Source organism: Microplitis mediator, chromosome 9 (genome assembly GCF_029852145.1).
Source record: "Microplitis mediator isolate UGA2020A chromosome 9, iyMicMedi2.1, whole genome shotgun sequence".
NCBI classification, from domain to species: domain Eukaryota; kingdom Metazoa; phylum Arthropoda; class Insecta; order Hymenoptera; family Braconidae; genus Microplitis; species Microplitis mediator.
The window spans coordinates 1,744,059-1,759,852 of NC_079977.1; the positions used below are offsets into that span (position 1 = coordinate 1,744,059).

Consider the following 15,794-nt stretch of genomic DNA (forward strand, 5'->3'; position numbering starts at 1 on the left):
GATTCCTTTGGGTCTCGGGATAAAAAAAGCGGATGCATGGATTTTTAATTCTCAATAACTTGAGGCTGATCTTAGTTGCAAAATTTTTTATAAAATAAAAGTCTTTAAATGTTTTTGCTCTCCTGCTTCTACAGTTATCTAAAAATCAGCTACGCAATTACACGCAAGTGAAGCGTAACATGACAAAGACTTCCCGATTACCGCAAAAAATAATTTTTTTTTTCGACTTCAGTATTTGCATCTTAAAAATGCAAATTTAAAAAGTAAAATAAATAAACACAATACAATAGAGGTAAAAAAAAATACTTAAGACCCAGGCATTGACTGATTGGTCTATGTAAATTTATAATGACATCTGATGAATGCGTGACGTCATGCTGCGCCGAAAATGAAAGTGGTCTTGATGAATCCGAAATAAACAACTCCTCGATCTTCACCACAGAGTAGAATAAGGGGTCCAACCCTTGAGCTATTTATCAGTATTAACCGTGAGAAAATTCATCAATAATAATTTATATGATTATTATTTCCAAAATGGAATAACAAATAAATATATAAGTAAAAAAAAAAAATAATAATTTCGAAAACGTAACGGCAGCTGATGGTTCATATTCGGAAAGTATAAACCAAGATGATGATACTCTCCCGCATTCGTCATTATCCTCACTGACCCTTGCGGGACCCGAATGCCTCCTTTTGCATGAGTTAAGTACTACACACAATATACAATATACCAAGTACGTAATTTACGGGTCTTGAGTTTTATTTTCTCAGATCGTCGAACTGCAGCGATTTACTGCGGCTGCCCTGAGGTCACCCTGCCGGGGGTTCGTGATGCATTTTTTTTAACTGCACGTTCATCATCTTAAGCCTCAAAACGAGACATTCCCCTCCCCTTCCAAGACCCTCGAGCTCACAACTCGGAAATCCAATTTTTTAATAATAAAAGTCTCGAAAATAATTTTTAAAATAACCAAGAAAAATTATTTTGTGGGAGCGAATGCCTCTCGAGGATCCGGGAGTCTTGATACACGACTCAAGACCCTCGGACTGGACTGTAGAGTGGGGGCTGGTGGGGATGAGGCCCCTAGTGAGCGCGCGAGAGGCGAGCGGCCGGGGTAAGGTCCCTAGTGAGCGCGAGTGGGGGTAAAATCGCCTCGGGACTCACGGACTTATCCCCTCTCCTCAGCCAGTCGGCAGGTGGCCTCGTCTCAGTGAGTCCGCTCGGCCCTTCTCTGGCCCCACGGATGGGAATCTCGACGGACACGCGCGCGCCACGAGATGGAAACGTAGATTATACCTCCTTCTACTGTTATTTTTATTTTTTTGCCAGTATCTCTCTTACTGTACTTGGTATCCTCGCGGTCGATGCGGTCGCTACACCTCCAACCTTATTCTTTTAAGCTCCAACCTCAGCATCCTCATTATTATTATTTTTATTATTTTTTAGGTATTCACTTGTCATCAATTTTTATATCTCTCTTATAATTTTTTTTACTTTCTCTTATAATGAACCAGCCTTTTTAGAGACAGGAAATCTTAGTGTCTTTGTTACAGGGGTTATATAATAAAACAACCATAAGGGTTTAGTTGATGGGTAATATTATGCATTTCCGTTATTATTATTAACGATACAGAGTCGGGTGCCGGTTTTACACTTGTTATGTATTTATATTACCGTTTGGTCAATTGGATAAAGCGTCGGACGTTTCTGATTGACGAGACAACGTCTAGACACTTTAATATTCGCTTTATTATTGGCTAGATAATAAAATTTCAATTTAAATTATTTTCCGAGGAAACAAAAATTTTAATTTTTCATGGGGTAAAATGGGCTGTATAAATATTGAGATTTTTAGTGTCAAAAAAATTAATTTTTTCTATGACTCCTTTGTCAATAAAATAATAAATTTTTAAAAATTTAAACTCAATTAAAACGAGTTTGTAAAAATCAACGGGGGGTCTAAAGTCGTCTCTACAACGAGAATACGGATAATAATAATAATAGTAATAAATAAATCAAATTTCTTATGAGTTTTTTATTATGGGGATGAAATTTTAGGAATTAAATAATAGGGTGGGGCAGAGCGGCCCCCCTGAAATCTTGATCAGAAAAAAATTTTTTTTTTGACTAATTACTATAAATCCGATATGTTTGCGCATTTTTACCCCTACGCATGACATTTGGGGCAAAATGAACAAGCCCAAAATTTTGAAAAAGTGATTTTTTCATATTTTTATCGTCAAATTAAAAAAAAATTATTATAATTCCACTCTCTAAAACTAAATTAGTGAAAAACCACTAATTACTTGTGAATATTCACTAATCTAAATTGTCCAAAGTATACGACTATGAATTAGTGACTATTCACTTTTTGAATTAGTAAAAAAAACAACATATAGAATTAGTGAAAATTTGACTGATTGAATTAGTCAAAAATGTACTAATTCACTTGTTGACGAGGATTTATTTGGAAAAATATTGAATCGTTGCTAATAATATTGTATCAAAATATTATTATTATTATTATTATTATTATTTGTAATTGATTATAAAATTCTTTTAGCAACTTGATCGACTAAATTAACAATTAAAATTACTTTCATATGGTAAATATTTATATCATAATTATAACTCATAACCTGAATCTATTGTCAATGAAGGTTTTGATTAAGGTTCGGTAAAAAAAGTTGGAGTAAAAATATAAAGCTATTAAAAAATAACAAGATGTATTATTTAGCAACTAAATTAGGTTTTATCTAATTAACTTACTTTAATTAATACTGTTCAGTTGTATTTAAAAATTATCGTAATTAATTTTGCCCTGAATTTGATAATTCAATGATAGAATAAAAAGTCCTTAAGCGAGGCGCCACTAGTAATCATTGTAGAATCCGGGGAATCACTAATGAATTAGTGAATCTAATTCAAAATCACTAATTTTGTAGTGAATTTTAAGATCACTGTTTCAATTAGTGGAATTTTCACTTATTTAGTTTTAGAGAGCACATTTCTAGCCCTACGCATAACACCTGGGGCAAAATGGACCAGCCGAAACTTCCGAAAAAATTATTTTTCATATTTTTCGGCCGTTTCTCGATGTAAGAGGCAAATTTGGTCACTAAAAATTTATAAAAACAAATTTGTCTTTTTTAGTTGATAAATTTTTGAAATAAAGTAAAACTATAGAATTATTTTTTTTTTTTTATTAAATAACAATTAGTAATTAAGGTAATCGAGGGTGAACGATTTATTACACCTTAAAAAATTTTTTTCGAGTAATATAAAACCAAAAATAGTTTTCAAGAGAAAGAAATACATTCTTAATGATGAAAACAATTTAAAAAAAAAAAAAAACGAAAAAAAAAATTTTTTTTTTCAGAATTTTGGCAAAATGTCCATAAATTTGTTCGAAATAGGACAAAAGTAAAGTGATCTTATGGTTGAAAGCCACAAAAAGTAATAATTGGCTTAGGGGGGCCGCTCTGCCCCACCCTCCCCTAATCTCAAAATAGAAAAATTTGCTGGAATGGTTTTTTTTTTTTTTTTTTAATAGACAGGGTAGTGGTTAACAGACGCAAAATTTTTTTGACCACCTGACGTTCGTGGTTTGAATTTAACGCCTCAGAGGGTTGAATCCCGTTTAACGATTTATCATTCCCGTTGTTAAGATGAATAAATTATTTATTTTTAAAATAAATAAATACAACAAACGAGGCTAGATAAAAAATTAGAATTTTTTTAGTTAAATTTCGGCTCCCCGTGGCTAACGTGACTCCTCGCTGCATATGATAGTGTGTCTGTAAATGAGCGTTAATGACGATGCTGTCACTAGTTATTTTTCATTATTTTTTATTACGTTTGAAAAAAAAAAAAATTATCCCATTTTTTATTCTTCTTATGATTTACAGAAAATTTGAATTTTAAATTGAAAAATTTTTTTATTTATTTTATTTATTCATTTCTTTTCACATTAGACGTTTTTACAATCAAGTTGTAGATTTAATTTTTACGCGCACTTTCCTGGGCGGAACATATGAGAGCAGTTGAATGGAGCGCAGCAAGTGAACCCAATTATTGGGAGACACTATAATTAAATTTAATAATTAATAAATAAATTTCACTTATTTTTCGAAAAATAGCAAAGACGGGAGTAAGACAAAAAAAATAAAATTTTCGGTTCCATTTTGCCCTCAGTAGATACTGCGTGAAAAAAATTTTTTTTTTTAATTTTATGTGGGACTAAAAAAATTACAACGCGATTTTTAAAATTTAAAAATTTTAAATTTAAAAATCTCATCTGTCAATTTGAATTTTTTTTGTACTTCGAATTTTTCAAAACGACAAATATTAATTATAGGAAACCGGGGCAATATGAGACGCAAATTTCAGTAAAAATAAATTTCGTATTTAATTTAAGAGGGAGTAGAAATAAATATTTAAATAAAAATCTATATTACAAATTCATTTTGGCCCTTGCAATACCCAAATATTGCCGCAGTTGAATCGATAGCCACTGCGATAATTAAAACCAACAAGAAAAGCTTAATCATCATTTTGATCCGGTGACTGCTGATTAAAAATTTAAATGAAATAATAATAATTATTATTTTAAATAAAAATTATTTATTTACTCACAAGTTTATTATTTAAATATTAAACTCTATTTGGTAGCGAACTGAATTTAAATTCAAAATTGCTGACCTTAAATACTTATGCATAATAATTACCGAACTATCAGCTTATAATTATTTTAACGTCGTATTTGTTATCTGTAAGGAAACTTTTGCTATTGCGTTCGTGAAAATTGCAATATATAAAAAAAGTTCCCCCATGAAAAAAATTAATAAAAAAAATATATTAAAAATACATAAAAAATATATAAATATGTATAAAAAATATATTTTGAATAGCTAACTTTTGGCCGATTTTCGTATATATTTTATATATTTTAAATATATAAAAAATACATGTATAAAAATATACGAAAAATATATTTTTTTTACATTTAAAAATATAAAAAAAATATATTAGTAATATATTTTAAATCTATAAAAAATATAATTATGAAAATATAAAAAAATTATATAAAAAATATATTTTTTATTTAATTTTTGTATATTTTTAAATATACAAAAAATATATATTTTTTGTATATTTTAATACATGTATTTTTTATATATTCTAAGATATATTTTTAATATATTTAAAATATATAAAATATATACGAAAATCGGCTAAAAGTTAGTTATTTAAAATATATTTTTTATACATATTATATATATATTTTTTATGTATTTTTAATATATTTTTTTTATATGAAAAATATTTTTTTTTTATATTTAACATATATTTTTTTTATAAATTTTTTTCATGGGGGATTTTTAGGTAAATTGTTAAATATAGTGAAACCTAAACTTACAATTAACTTTCTCAATAAGACCATTTATAGATAAATTGAGAAAATTATAATTTTTTTTCCTTAAACTTCGGCTCCCCGCGGCTAACGTGACTCCTCGCTGCATATGATAGTGTGACTGTTAATAAGCGTTAATGACGACGCTGTCATTAGTTCTTTTTTCATTATTTTTTATTACGTTTGTAAAAAAAAAAAAAAAAAAAGCCTCCCATTTTTTATTCTTTTTATGATTTACAGGAAATTTGAATTTAAAATTAAAAAATTTTTTTTTCTGATGGATTTTTTTATTTATTCATGATCATTTCATAATAGGAAATGTTTTTACAATCGACTGGTAGATTTTTTAATTTTTAAATGCACTTTCCTAGAATCAATCGGCTAGTGCAGTGATTTGGAGCGCAGCAAATAAATCCAAGAGGTGCGAAACACTGCAATAGAATTAAGTAATTAATAAATAAATTTTATTTGTTTAACTAACAGTAGAAAAGACATGGGTAAGATAAGAAACTTGGAAAAAATTACCCTTCGTACAAAAAAAAAATTTTTTTCTATTTTTCGGGACCCGTTAGATCTGAATTTAATTTTTAGGTAAATATATTATACTACAATTTTTTTGTTATAAATAGTGCGTGGGTCGAAAAAAATAACAGCGGGATTTTTAAAATTTAATTCGATAAATCCCGTTGTTTAATTTTTTAGATTTTTTTTTTATACACAGAAAATAAGAATTCTTGGTGCAAAAAATTTTTACTCACCCCAAGAAAATTTTTATTTGCCCTAAGAAATTTTTTGCATTATGAAGTTGAAACGAAAATTTTCTTGGTTCGAGAAAAAATTTTCCTAAGATAAAAAATTTTTTCTAATCCGAATAAAAGTTTTTCTTGCGCTAAGAAATTTTTTTTTTCTCTGTACTTAAGGTTTTTTCAAAATGATAAATATTAATTATCGGGAAAACTCATTGTTGAAAATTGATTGTAAAAGATGGGGCAAAAATAAATAATTAAATAAAAATTTATATTACAAGTTCATCTAGGTTCTTGCACCCCTCAATTAAATCGATGGCCAATGCGACAATTGCTGCCAACAGGAACAGTTTGATCATCATTTTGATCCGTTGACTGTTGATTAAAAATTAAAATAAATATAAGTAATAATTATTACTATTGTAAATATAAATTATTTATTTACTCACATTTCTATTATTTGAATATTAAACTCTACTTTGTAGTGCACTGAATTTATATTCAAAATTACTTAACTTATATACTTATATAACAATCACCGATTTATCGGCTTATAATTATTGTAACGTTATATTTGTTATCTGCAAGATAACTTTTGCTATTAGAAGTTCACGAAAATTGCTAAGAGGAAAAAATTTAAATAATTGTTAAATTTTATCGATATACAATGAGGAAAAACTGTGACATGAAACAACAATTATTTACATTATTTACGGGAATAAGGAAAATTTTTTCTTCCATATTGACATGACAAAATTAATTAGTTATTTAGTTTAGTATCGTCGAGGCCTTGACTTGAATTATTGCTTTTTGGAATTAGGGGTGACCGGGGCACTATGGACCCTCTCAAAGATTTGGCAACAAAATATTTTTTTAGGCAAAATTTCGATGAATTTCTTCGATATGTAAAAAAACTTGTACCCAATATTCAAAAGAAAGATTATATATCAGAGGCTTAGGGGGTCCGTTGTGCCCCGGTCTCCCTGACTTGTAATTTATTTTTAAAAATTATTATATTTTTTTATTGATCAGCCACTACCGAAATTAGACAAACAAGTGCGTACTTGTATAGGGGAGGAGGGGTCAAAGTGGGCCACTCAAAATTTTCTATACGCCAAGAAATTCGGACGGATAATGAGCTTTTCGGAGTTTCTTATATAATGAGGGCTAAAATAGACCACCAAAACTGTTCATTAAATATAATTTATTGAGAAAGTTAAAGATAATAAAATTAGGTTTTAAAGTAATTTCGCAGCAGACTATTTAAATGACTTTTATATTATTAAATTACAATTGTTTTATAGTTATTTGCAAATATCACACGTGTAAAGAATAAAAAAAAAATGTTGGAAAATCCAAAAGTGCACACCTCAATCGCTCATTTTATTTTTAATCACTACTTTTATTATATAATAATAATGTGTTTTTTTTATTATGAACTTTTATTCAACTTACAAATTATCAATTTGATTTTTTTATTTCTTATTTTCAGTTTAATATTTTTTTACTAACATTTTTTTTAAATACCCCGCCTTTTGTCTTAGATGTCGCCTTTTTTTCAAACATATTAAACGCTAGTGCTGCCACCAGTAGTTGATAGAGAGAAAAATGAAAAAATAATAACAACAGTAAAAATAGCAGCTAAATTTTTCACGAATAATCAGTTTTACGTCGTTAATTACTTACAATTAAACTAAAAGGATTCAGATAGTATTTTTCATAAGGGTTCTTGTGATAAAAAATACAAACACAATAAAAAAAAAGTAAGGCCGATTAACGGTTTCCATCGAGAGTTATCGTGTTTACAAAGTTTCATACGTAACAATTGACAGCACTGATTTCTCGAGTTAAACTAATTTATTTTAAACGAATAAAATAATGAATCGACTTAAAATTGGGTTCAAATTGTTCCTGAATAAATTCTCTATATGCTAGAATACAATTTTACCTATCTTGGTGGAATAAAAATAGTGTAGAAAGATTTTTATGTGAGTAAAATAGTCGAATAAAAAAAACCGTCCATAAAGCACACCTGCGCTTTCGCGCTTGAGGTGTGCAATATCAAGTCCGAAATTTTTTGGAGGGCCCGTGTAAAAAAAATTTTCGTTCATAATGAATTTAGGTATGAATTTCATGACGAAACTCAGAACGTGACACAAATATGACTTTCATCATGAATTTACTCCAACTTTTCGTTTAGTAAATCAGTACCAATTATAAAATTAATTTATTACGTCTTTGAATTGGACTTGGGATGACTTCGATGGAAACTTGACTGATTTTTTACTGGATTAAACCTTTTGTCATATTTATCGATTCAGAAATTGCCAATAAACTTATTTTATCAAGTACTCGATTTACGTAAATCAGTTTCGATTGTAAAATTGATTTAGTGAATGAACTTCGGATCACTTGGATTTAAATTTTACTGTCATAATTTTGACGTGATTAAAGTTGATGATACAAATTCATGATGAAAGTCATATTTGTGTCACGATCTGAGTTTCGAGATGAAATTTATATTTAAATTCATTATGAACAAAAATTTTTTTACACGGGGGCCCACTTTGCCCCTAATTTTCGATTTTTCAATTTTAATGGACGCAGCATAATGAAGTCAAAATAATTATCAAGGGTCTAAAAAGAAGTAAACGCTTAAAAAAAATTAATGATATTATAATTATTTTCCTTAAGGGTTCCACTTTGCCCCCCTCTCCCCTACATTGTATTACTTTTATCAGTGTGGCTCAATAAGTTATAGATCAAATTGAACGGAATATAGTATAGGGCCGGATAGCTCAACTGGTAGAGCACTCGGCGCGTTACCGAATTGGTCTGGGTTCGATTCCCAGTTCGGGCTATCTATATTTTTCTCAATTTATCTATAAATTCTCTTATTGAGAGGTTTGCATGTTTAGGTTTCCACTATATTTAAATGGAATCCCTATTATTTGTGTTACATTTTTTAACTACAAGGAAACACCTGCCTTAAAAATAATTTTAAAAAATAACAATGAGGAAAAGTCAATAATTCAAATGTTCTATTTTATTTATTGTTTAGAGTCGAATATTTTCAGGAGACTTTTAATTACACATTGTTATTAAATAATACTAAGGGTTACCCTGAAACCCTAAACGATTTTTCTGAAAAAATCTGTAGTCATTTTTAAAAAAATTATTTTTTTCTTGCTGGTTCGTCTTGCCCATGAAATTTTTTTTATTCAGCAGCTGGTTTTTTGTGTTCATTTTACCCCTTTTATATTGCAATACTGTCGAAAAAAAATAGTGAGACTTGTATGGGGTAAAAAAATTAAATTTCCCGAAATAAGTTTGATTAATTAACTTTATTAATAAAAACAAAAAAATTTTTAATGGTTTTTTTTATTTGAACGAATCATTAATAATTTGAATTTATAAATACATTTTATATAATAATTCGAATAGAATTATATTTCGATTAATAACATACTCCTGGGAAAATACTTGATGTGCATTTCAGGCCTGCACAGCATTTGAAGCCGAATACTTCATTGCACTGAAATATAAATAAATAAATATTCAAATTTTTAAATTTACGATAAATAAAAATTCATACCGATTGATCATTTTTTCTACAAGCCCATAAAGTAGCGGCGATTGAATTGATGGTCAGTGCAACAATTAAAACCAATAGGAATAATTTCATCATGTTGATTTAATTATTATCTAAAAAAAAATTATTTGTTTGAATTAAATTTTTTTTTATAAATAAAGAATTACACAGAAAAAAAATCGGCGCTGCATCCAAATACGCGCAGCAACAGGACAAAATTTTGTTACAGCAACAGAATTTTTTCTGTGGAAGAGATAAAACAAGGAACAAGTTTCGCGTACCAATTTTTTTGTCAGTATAGTAAAATTTCAAAATTTTAAAAAAATTAAGTTTGAGAAAAAATTCCACTTTTAAAATTAAAATTTTTCTTCAAATTTTGAATTTTTTTCATAATTTGAATTTTTTAAAAATTTTGAAATTTTACTATAATGACAAAAAAAATTTGTACGTGAAACTTATTCCTTATTTTATTGATTTCACAGGAAAAATCCTGTTACTGTAACAGGATTTTGTCCTGTTGCTGCGCGTATTTGAATGCGTCCTGTTGCAGCGCCTAATTTTTTTTTCCATGTATATATTTTTTTTACTCACCAGTAAGCTTCCAAAGTCAAACAATCTATTACTTGAAATTGTTATAAAAATGTATTATTTTCGGTCTTTATATACTTTGTATTATCATAAGCACCACTACCTTTGGCCTCATATTTTTTTTTTATCTATAAGGAAAATCGTAACTCGATGTGCATGTCTAATTGCAGTAAGGAAAAATTTGTAATGTTACCTGTTAATTTTATCGATGGATGCATAAGGAAAAAATATACTACTCTTATCTTTATAATACTACTGATATTTACTAATTTACTCGACACACTAATATTTATTTTTTTATGGATAAATTAATTTGAAAGTTAATTAAAATCATGAGCATCAACGAGATTTTTTGATTTGTCTCAAACAAATTCACGATACATGAAAAAATTATTCTTGTTTGAAATCCTTAGGGTGTCATGGTAAAGCCGAGCTATGTTGTCCATCTGACGTTAATTGACGGCGAAATTTCTAATGGTTACAGTAATTTGTGATAAAATCATTTTTTTAACGATGGTCACCCTAGTGGACCCGAATTAGAGTAAATTGCGGTAATTTACCGCGAAATTCCGAAAATTACCGCAAAAATGCGGCATTTACCTTAAGTACGACAATTTGCGGCAATTTACGGTAAATTGCAGTAATTGGCCGTAAATTTGCTGCAATACTGTGGAATTTTACGGCAAAAGTGCGGGTTTTTACCGCAAATTTGCGGTAACATTAGGTATGGAACCGTAATTTACCGTAAAAATTACCAAAATTGCCGCAAATTTCCGTAAAATGCGGCATTTACCATACGTACGACAATTTGCGGCAATTTACGGTAAATTGCAGTAATTCGCCGTAAATTTGCTGCAATACCGTGGAATTTTACGGCATAAATGCGGGTTTTACCGAAAATTTGCGGTAACATTAGGTATGGAGCCGTAATTTACCGTAAAAATTACCAAAATCGCCGCAAATTTCCGTAAAATGCGGCATTTACCATACGTACGACAATTTGCGGCAATTTACGGTAAATTTCAGTAATTCACCGTAAATTTGCTGCAATACTGTGGAATTTTACGGCACAAATGCGGGTTTTTACCGAAAATTTGCGGTAACATTAGGTATGGAATCGTAATTTACCGTAAAAATTACCAAAATCGCCGCAAATTTCCGTAAAATGCGGCATTTACCATACGTACGACAATTTGCGGCAATTTACGGTAAATTTCAGTAATTCACCGTAAATTTGCTGCAATACTGTGGAATTTTACGGCACAAATGCGGGTTTTTACCGAAAATTTGCGGTAACATTAGGTATGGAATCGTATTTTACCGTAAAAATTACCAAAATTTGCCGCAAATTGCTGTAAAATATGCAGCAAATTTGCAGTAACTTTTGCATGGGTTTATTTCAATGTCTGCAGGTAGCCCACATGGCCCGGCTTTACTATGACACCATAGCATTTCAAACACGAATAATTTCTCCATGTAATTTTGCAATGCATTTGCTTTGGGAAAATTTCTCAGGGGATCCGTCATGTCTCCATCCATTTTACCCCGGTCCACATATAATTTTTTAAAACTTGAATACGGGAAATTTTCTCATTTTCACTTTCATTTTAAGTAATTGAACAAAATTTCCCTCAAAAAAAAAAAACAGAAAATTTTTACCACATTTTTGGGGTAATCCGTTTTGCCCTTCCCTATATTTTTACCCAAAAAACTAATCATCTAAAATAAAAGTAAATTTTTTTTTTTTAAATTGTCTTCGTAAAAATTAAAAACTCACCTACGTCACAATAAATACCTCATATATATTTTTAAAAAAAACATTATTATTATTATTATAAATATCCCGCAGAGTTTCTCACCTACACCCGACCGAAAATAGTATCGACTGCATAAAAATTCGGGCAATAAAAACCCGTGCAACCTTTTAACCGTAACACAGTCGGTAAATTTCAAAAAATTTTAACAATTACTTAGCGTATAATAGCATTGAAATATATAAGAAGTATAAAATGGACGAGCGTTAAAAGAGCTTCTGTATATAAAAAAAAAAATAGTTAGCTAGTAACTGACAACAGGTAAAGCTAAAGGTAAAGGACAAGGATCTAGTCTAGTCTAGTCTCGGATAGTGCAGATGTGCGGACTGTCACATAAATGAACTGCATCAATGAACTCGTACAAATACAGCCACTAGCCAGATCTTTTATTGTATTTACTCTTTATTATATTATACACAAAGTCACTTATACTAAACGTTGAAGAAAATTTTTTAACATGTTATATATTATGCATTCTCAGTAGTCAATATGAGGAGAATTTTAACAATAAACCATACAATAGACCATAGACCTCCAAAACGCCTACGCCCGAATTCGAGTGTACTCAAGTTTTAGTTTTTATACAATAACTAGCCAATATGTCCTCTTTAAAATTGTCATTTGTTGGAATTATAAATTATATATTTATATATGTCACTCTTATAATGGACGTATTTGACAATGGAATTTTTCTTTGCTGTGAAAAAAATTGAAATATATTTTTTAATATTTTATAAGTACTTTATACTTATGGATACTAAAAATTAATCGACTGGAAATGGGTAAAAAAATATACTTTTTATAGTTTTTCGATGAGGGTAAATTTTATCCAAGTACTTATGGGATTTTTTTTTTGAATAATTTATTGCTTTTTGATGAATAGTTACAATGTATTTTTTCAAGTACAAAATTATTGATAGGGAGATAATTACTGTCGTAATTATTATTTCAATTTCTTATCGTTAATCGGTTTAGTTTTTCCTGCGACTTTTAATTTTTGTAGTAGATAAAACCGCACGTATGTCAGTGCAATTATATTTGTGTGCATGTCAACTGATAATAACACAATTGTAATTTTTTTTTTGTTAGTTATAGATAATAAGAATTTTTTTTCTGACGGATTATTTTTATGATACTGAAGTTAGCTGAGGTCTAATATTTTTTTGATTATTTTTCAAACGCGAAATTATGAAAAAAAAAATATTTAAAAAAATTGCACTTGTAGTTTTTTTAATTTTCTACAAGTGCATATTTTTAGTTTTTTTTTTTTTGCAATTGATCTGTTGAAAAAAAATTCAAAAATTGTTAATTGTCCGCTAACTTAATGATTATAAGTTAGCTGACGTCTAATAATTTTTTGAGTCTTTTAAAAACGATAAATTATAAAAAAAAAAAATATTTAAAAAAATTGCACTTGTAGTTTTTTTAATTTTCTACATGTGAATTTTTTTAGATTTTTTTTTTTTTGTAATTGATCTGTTGAAAAAAAAATTCAAAAATTGTTAATTGTCCGCTAACTTCATGATTACAAGTTAGCTGACGTCTAATAATTTTTTGATTCTATTAAAAACGCGAAATTATGAAAAAAAAAAAATATTTAAAAAAATTGCACTTGTAGTTTTTAGAATTTTCTACATGTGCATATTTTTAGTTTTTTTTTTTTCGCAATTCATCTATTGAAAAAAAATTCGAAAATTGTTAATTGTCTGCTAACTCATCATTTATTTTTTTATAAAAAATATTATTGATATTTATAACAAAATTTCTACAGAAATATTCGAACTTTTTTCATATTTTGAAAATCATATACAAATTTAAATATATATATCGGATACAATTTTTTCAAAATTGTTATCAATTAATTTTTTTTTAAATTATTCATAATAAAAATGTCATATATTTTTCGCATAATTAATTTTAATTACAAAATTTTCTTATGAATTTTTGTTTCGTCTCCAACAAATATTTTACAGAACAAAAATAAAATAACCATAAACTCATATATTTATATATTACATCAATAATTACTTAAAATGATAATTATCACATTAATTACTCCGTTTTACTTCATATAAATTCCACGACACATAATTATATATTTCTTCGTATTTAAATATTCAGATCGTTATCTTCCTCATTAAATTAATTACTCATTTTATTACCTATCAACTTTACTTGCAATAAAATAAATTTTTCCCGCCAATATTTAATTCAAAAAAAAAATCTACTTTTCCAAGTTTTTTCGCAGTAAACTAGTCCAATCCAGTTGGACTAATTGCTGTACTGTAAAAAGTGAACAGATCTCGAATAGAGAGACATAAAACACGTGCGATTGTCGGTGTAGATTTTTTATCAGTGCATTTAGTGAGTCGATAAGTGTGGGGACAATTATAAAAATCAGAAGTCGCTGGTCGCAATCATGCGATTCAGTGTCGAGAATAAAGTGACCAATGTCCAGTGTAAAGTAACTCTGTGGCAGTTAAAGTGAACGTGGTAATTCTTAGTGACATCTGTCACATTAAATCTCTTATGTGACGGGCTCAACTATCGTCATCTTGTAATTCGAATCATTACAAAAAAGCTCCACAACTTAACTGTTTTATTTCTTGTCTTTAAAAAAAATTAAAAAAAAAAAAAAAAAAAATATTAAATTAACATTTAAAATAAGCGCTTTTGATAAATGTAAATTGTATGGGTTTCAATCAAAGCCGAGAGTTTGATGGTTTTAAATTTAAGTTAACGACCCGCCCACGTAAAAATGGTGTCCAAAATAAGAATAAGAATAATGGATAATTAAAAATAAAGTTAAAAAATATTTTAAGTGCAGGCTGGAGGCCATCAGCTGACTGTGCAAGATAAATCGATTCTTTTCACTGTTCCAAAGTTATATATTTATATATTTATATATATATGTAAATGGGATAGTGTGTGCCCTAACACCTACTGGTAGTGTAATATAACGAATGTGGAGATGAGAGTAAGAGGTGAAATATTATAAAAGAGCATCGGTATTAAGAATCAAGGGAAGCGTCACTGGCTGACGTACCCCGGGTTATAGGTTAATTGCTACTTCTTCAATGTCTCACGGACGAGAAACACTACCAGCATACAATAATTTATTTTATTATAATGTATTCTCAAAATATTTGTTTTTTAACGGCTCTAAACCTACACGGGAAATAATCTTTGCCTTTCATTTCTTACATACATATATCTATATATATCTATATATATATATGTTTTTTTAAATATTGAATATTATTGAATGTCTAAGTATTTATGACGACATTTTTTTTTTACTTTAAAAAAATTTTAAGCTCAACCATTTTTTTTTTCCCATACGAAAAAAATATATATCTGGATATATCCGGGCAAATCTGCATATATGAGACATATATTTATATAAATGTTGCATATACGCGATATATTCCAGATTTGCCCGGATATATATTTTTTTCGTATGGGTTTTCAATTTTTGGGGGTAATTTCCCGTATGAAAATATATAAAATCATATATGTGTAACAAAAAAATATATGATATATTATATTGTATATGATAAAAAATCATATAGATATTTTGATCGATTTAATATAAAATTATATACAGTAGTAAATATTCCATATATGTAACTTATGT

At 28.4% G+C, this 15,794-nt stretch overlaps 4 long non-coding RNA genes across 6 annotated transcripts in view; 1 reads left to right on the top strand and 3 right to left on the bottom strand.

Moving 5' to 3' along the window:
* Positions 1-3,590: 3,590 nt before the first annotated feature.
* Positions 3,591-5,438, bottom strand: LOC130674616 (uncharacterized). 2 transcript variants are annotated; one of them, XR_008991084.1, is made up of 4 exons: positions 5,424-5,438; positions 4,640-4,773; positions 4,462-4,573; positions 3,591-4,088 (listed from the first exon to the last, which is right to left on the bottom strand). It is a non-coding gene; the product is annotated as an uncharacterized LOC130674616 (long non-coding RNA). The 2 variants fall into 2 exon arrangements; XR_008991083.1 differs by having other exon boundaries at positions 3,597-4,088; positions 4,462-4,570.
* Positions 5,439-5,682: 244 nt separating this feature from the next.
* Positions 5,683-6,675, bottom strand: LOC130674861 (uncharacterized). Its single transcript, XR_008991146.1, has 3 exons — positions 6,613-6,675; positions 6,442-6,538; positions 5,683-5,848 (listed from the first exon to the last, which is right to left on the bottom strand). It is a non-coding gene; the product is annotated as an uncharacterized LOC130674861 (long non-coding RNA).
* A 2,853-nt stretch (positions 6,676-9,528) lies between these two features.
* Positions 9,529-10,551, bottom strand: LOC130674812 (uncharacterized). Of its 2 annotated transcripts, XR_008991128.1 has the most exons (4): positions 10,537-10,551; positions 10,347-10,471; positions 9,759-9,868; positions 9,529-9,698 (listed from the first exon to the last, which is right to left on the bottom strand). It is a non-coding gene; the product is annotated as an uncharacterized LOC130674812 (long non-coding RNA). The 2 variants fall into 2 exon arrangements; XR_008991127.1 differs by lacking the exon at positions 10,537-10,551 and having other exon boundaries at positions 10,347-10,478.
* A 4,084-nt stretch (positions 10,552-14,635) lies between these two features.
* The window catches only part of LOC130674763 (uncharacterized), a 43,945-nt gene continuing 42,786 nt past the window's right edge, over positions 14,636-15,794 (top strand). Inside the window, exon 1 of the long non-coding RNA XR_008991115.1 lies at positions 14,636-14,650. This is a non-coding gene — a long non-coding RNA (uncharacterized LOC130674763). The remainder of the gene's footprint in view (positions 14,651-15,794) is intronic.